Raw genomic sequence first — 5,375 nt, forward strand, 5'->3', positions numbered from 1 at the left:
AGCTAGATGTACATACTAAAGTGGTGGTCCTCGGTACTACGAGAAGATACAATAGAATCAGTATTAACAGCAGCAGCGGCAGCAGCACCATCCACATCACCACCATCATCATAATTATGAACAACAGTAGCAGAAATAGCAGCAGTAGCAGTACCATCAACACCATCATCATCATCATCATCATCATCATCATCATCATCATCATCATATTCAACAACAATAAAAGTAACATCAACATCACCAGCGCAGAAAGGATGTCAGATAAGTGAATTCTTTGGTTCTAGCTAGGACCTATGGAGAACTAGAAACTGGGTCACTGAGATGTTAAGCTAAAGCTTCAGTCCTAGTGGATAGCAGTTATTAACAAGCTGGGCAGATTCCAGACATGGAAATAACACACCGTATGCTTTTTCAAACTCTTTAATCAATGTACTTGAAGACCCAAAGCAAAGGCTTTCCCTCTGAAACATGCTAAAGAAGACAGAACTGTGCTCCCCTCCCACTTCTGCTGTTCCCCAAGCACTTCCAGGCAGGACGAGCCTTATCTCAGTCATATTTTTATTCTTGCAATTCTCTACACAGTGCCTAGTAATTGAGATGTTCGTTAAAATGAAATGGAATGAAGGTCAAGAATAAACAGAGGGGTGTGTGATTTATCATGCCAAGGTCAAATTACTACTGAAATCAACAGTACACATAGCAACCAGACACCCGGCAGAGAAGAGAAGTACCAGGGAGGGAGCTGGACAGTGTTAGGGAAAGATTGTCTGAGTGAGTTGCTACCTCTGAATCTGGACTTTTCTTTGACTTAAGTGAAATCACTTATTACCAGTGTCATAGCAATGTAGGAGGTATTTTCAGGTTGGATTTCTAGTTTGGGGGTTGGACTTCTACTGAGCAGCCCACACTAGGCTTAGAACTGGCTGAATGGGGCCCTGCTTCAAAGACTCAGGGTGTTGTCTCAACCTTAACAACCTTAGCGTCAGTATTATTTGAGGCCAGATGACCCTTAGCCGTTGAGGGCTGTCCTGTGATTTTCTTGCACTCCTGTCTTTGGCTTCTACTCTACAGCAGCCAATAGGTTCTCAAAATTCTAGTAGGAACAAACAAAAATGTCTTCAGACATTGCCGAATGTCCTTCAAAGGGCAACATTTCCTACAGTTGAGAATCTCCGAACTAATGTAAGATGAATGTGGTAGGGGGCTGGGGGGTCAGAAGTCTTTCCTGTGCCATCACAATGCCACAGGGCTGTCGGGAACATATCAGGGTTCACGGAATGGGGGTAGAGAAAGCTAGAGGAAAATTCAGGTGGCTTAGTGGATCTCGGTGCCTGAACAGCAGGTAACCGGAGGGAGAATTGAAGGCCATGAAGGTAAGAAGAAAGGACAGGGAGAAGAAGAGGTATAGGGAGTTAATGACTTGTTTCAGGGTAAGGACAGGGATGAGAAAATGCAGAGGTCTGAAACAGCTTAGGATACTAAAGACACTCAAGTCAGGGAAGGGCAGTCAGTTCTTCTGAAGCGTAAACAGAGATTGTTTTTGGCAGCCTCAAGCAGGAACCACCAGTCAGGAGACCACATTCTTCACAGCCCAAGGTCAGGCTTCTGTTGCTGTTGACAGTGAGGTTGTCACATCCATCTGCCCTTCCTTGGGGTCACTGAATCCCCCCCCCACTGTCCTTGATCTTGTTGATTTGCATATGTGTCATCTTTTACTTCTTCACCGATGGTAGAAACTAGTGGAGGTTTCGCAAAACATCAGACATTTTTCTCTCGAGGATTGGGACACCAGCACTTAAAAAGAAGCGTAGAGCTTGAATATAAAGGAAACAAAAGTCTCAGCAATGTATATTTACTCTGAAATCATTGGGGAGAGAGAGAGAGAGAGAGAGAGAGAGAGAGAGAGAGAGAGAGAGAGGAGAAAGAAAAGCAAGCAAGCAGGTTTAAGGGTAAATATTGTCATCTTTGTGTCTGACCTCTTTTGACTCCAGTGTCTGTTTAATGTTTAGCTTAGTTCCTGAATAGGTAGGAGGGTTTTGCCCAGTGTTTACTGCATCGCTATGCTTACCTTATTAGTAATGGTAACAACACTACTGTAGGGCATAATAATCCACCATGAACTGTCTAAGGAGGTGAGCTCATGTGATCACTACAGCAACCAGAGCTAAAAAAAGGAATTATTTGTAAGACCAATGTATGTTATATCGTACCCTTAACCCATTATATTCTCTCAGCCTTGCCTCCTGTCCCTCTCATGAGGGACAAAATTTGTAACAAAATTATTTTCTATCTCAGGTATTTATTCTTACTATAGGTGAGATTCAAAAAAAGTTTTGCTGGTGATAGAAAGTGTGGTTAGATATTTTCAGTTCTTTTTGATCCTTCAATTATAAACCAGCAATGGAAGCAATAGCCGTCCAGGTCCAAGCTCTTGGTTTTGCAAGTAAGGAAATAAATATGACCCCCTGCCTGTTCAGTGCAGATCCAAGGTCGAACCTAGGACACTACATCCATACACTGGGTGATCACATAAGGATTTAACATTTAATGTTTATGCCTGGTAAATCCGGGTCTCTAAGCCGGTCACCACCTCTTCACAGCCACAGCTTGAACTACGACACATTCTCTCCTCTAGCTTGTCTTCTGCAGAAAGACGTGTCAGCTGAAGGCTGACTTCAAGGGCATAAGGAACAGCACAGTCAAACAAAACACCATGTGTGCCTGCCTATTCTTCCAAAACCCTGCTTGACAACACTATACAGGTGTCGAAATATAATACTTTCTCTCCCGCTCCCCCCGCCCCGCTACCCCCAAAGAGGAAACCAGAGCCTAAGAGGGTAAATTTTGCATGGGATTTTGTTAGCCAGTTCAACATCTGTTTGCATCTTAAAAAATGACTCAGATCTATTCCTTATAAGTAGGGCAGGAGGGCAGCTGGAATTTCCCAGCTCATTCTGTGTCACTGTTTCCTGCCTCCGCTGCTTTGTCCTCCCAGGCATATTTTATTGGCAAAAAAAGAAACAAACACTGTACTACCCCAGGGCAGCTGGCTGCACTGACTCATGCTTCTTATGTTTGTGTTGGGAAAGCTGAGGGCAATGCCAGTGCCTTACTTTAATCACAGCGTGAATAACTACATGTCTTCTGAAACTGTGTTACTCAATATCCCACCCTGAAGGAACTCGGACACAGCCAGCCAATCAAAGGCCGTCTGCCACCTCCAATCAGAGCTTGTCACTGATGACAAGGCCCTGTGGGTGGATCATCACGAGAAGGAGGAAAAACACACAAACAAAAAACACCCCAAACCGACCAACTGACCAAACAGCGGAACAAAAAAAGCCTCATTCCTCACAAGTGAAATTAAATCCTTAACCAAAGACCACTGTTAATGAGCTGAGCATCCACGGGCTTGACTTAGTCCTGAAACTTGAAAATACTGTGCTCTCAGTTTGGAGTGTGTGTGTGTGTGTGTGTGTGTGTGTGTGTGTGTGTGTGTGTGTGTGTGTGTGTGTAAGAAAAAGAGAGAGTCAGAGACAGAGAGATATATAGAGAGAGGGTGGGAGGGAGGGAGAGAGAGGGAGAGAGAACTAATGTGAGAGTCTATAAGATGACAACAGTAAACACAGGAAGAATGGGAAGAGAGTGTTTTTTGGAGATCTGGTAAATTCTTCTTCTAGGGTTCTCATTTTAGGACTAAAACGAATACACTTCCTTGCCTAGCTCCTATTGTTTCATTTCATACACAACTTGTATTGTGCAATGGCTTTGTTTTGAGAATATTCAATACAGCTTATTGATTCTCTCACTGTCTATTACAAGCAGGGTGGGGTTGGGTAAAAATAAAAACTCAACGATACAATTAGATGAACTCTACATGTTCAGACTTAAGATGGTACTTCATTATACCAGCTCTGTTTTGCAAAATTTCACCCGTGAAAGGAAAATTAAAACTTGGGTAAGATTAATTTCTCGGTTTATTCATTTTTAAAAATTCTGTATTTTGACCCAAAGTGATTTCCCTTCCCTCTTGGTTACTTTGGGGGGGAGCAAATCAAGCACCCAAACCCAGAAACAATTAAACTCCTGTGGAAAAAACCCAAACCAAAATACGATAAAACCAAGACCAAAGAACAGAACAATAACAAAATTTTCAAATAATTTTCAAATAATAAGTATGTCTAGTTAAGGCAGCAGAGGCCCTTGTGTGGACAGGCATAGGTGCCCAAGGATGTTGTGGGTGAGGGGCCCTCCCCTTCCTGTTTGTGTGCTTCCCAGTTGTTACCCTAGGCTTGGACAGGTATGATTAGCTCAACATGCAAGTCCATTCTTGGGCAACTGACCATGGAGAGAAGCTGATACAGACCTTGAAATGGTCCCCATGTCATGTTGGTTGAATCTAGAGTCCTGCTGCCCAAATCATGTTTGAAATGGTGTTTCTTAAGCACTAGATGAACCGGAAAGACTCCCTTAACCCCTAACTGGCATTGCTCTTGAGAGCTGAGGCTGGATGAAGGCTGCTATTGAAGTCAGGGTTCCAAGTCAGGGTCCAGGAGAAGTGCTGTGGTTCCTCACATTGTTGGGTTCTACTGCTTTAAAACAAAACAAAGCAGTAAACAAACAAACAAGACTTCTTAAAACTTGCTTAAGATGGAACTTTCTGGATTCTATCCACAGAGACTACCCTGCAGCAGTCCTGTGGTGGGGCCCAGGCATCCACCCTGCAACCACAGGTTGATACTCTGGCATTTCCTGGTTTGGCTCCAAACCTTCTAGTTGTTTACCATCGGGAGAGCAGCCTTTCCCCTACCCTCCCCTATCCCAGTGACTCACTCTGGTGCTGCCTGTTGTGGTTGCCAATGCCACTCTGGACTTCACTGAGACTGCATGCTCCCCGAATGCTTGCTGCCTCTAATGTTTATTTTGTCCTTGACTTGCCATAGGAGAGCTCTTTATTGTTTCAGTTGCCCCTGCTATCGGGTTACAATAACCATTGGTTTTTGCATCACAGGAGGGGCCTCTCCTTGGTATTTTCTTGCTCTTTCTACTATACTCAGGCTCCAATACTATGTCACAGAGGCACTGTGACCTGGACATAGGGCCTTGTGACCTCAATACTCCCAGATGATTCTTTTTCCTATTTTCTGAGTCATGGGAAGGAAATATCCTCCAGTACTCCTTTTTTCTTTCACTTCTAGCTCCAGAAGAACTCAGGGCAGCTCTCTTCAATGACTAAAATTTGGTTCTACCTCAGATTCATGTGTTGAAATCCAAGCCCCATAGGTGTGTGTTAGCAGGACTTATGGGAGGTAGAGAGGTTAGGAGGGTGGAGCCCACATGAATGGAATTAATGTCCTTATAATCGAGGCCCCAGA

At 43.8% G+C, this 5,375-nt stretch overlaps 1 long non-coding RNA gene across 2 annotated transcripts; it reads right to left on the bottom strand.

Moving 5' to 3' along the window:
* Nucleotides 1–455: 455 nt before the first annotated feature.
* LOC118237991 lies at nt 456–5,042 on the bottom strand. 2 transcript variants are annotated; one of them, XR_004769022.1, is made up of 3 exons: nt 4,834–5,042; nt 4,367–4,589; nt 456–1,813 (listed from the first exon to the last, which is right to left on the bottom strand). It is a non-coding gene; the product is annotated as an uncharacterized LOC118237991 (long non-coding RNA). The 2 variants fall into 2 exon arrangements; XR_004769021.1 differs by having other exon boundaries at nt 4,367–4,592.
* Nucleotides 5,043–5,375: the final 333 nt, after the last annotated feature.

Source organism: Cricetulus griseus, chromosome 3 (assembly GCF_003668045.3).
Source record: "Cricetulus griseus strain 17A/GY chromosome 3, alternate assembly CriGri-PICRH-1.0, whole genome shotgun sequence".
Lineage (NCBI taxonomy): Eukaryota > Metazoa > Chordata > Mammalia > Rodentia > Cricetidae > Cricetulus > Cricetulus griseus.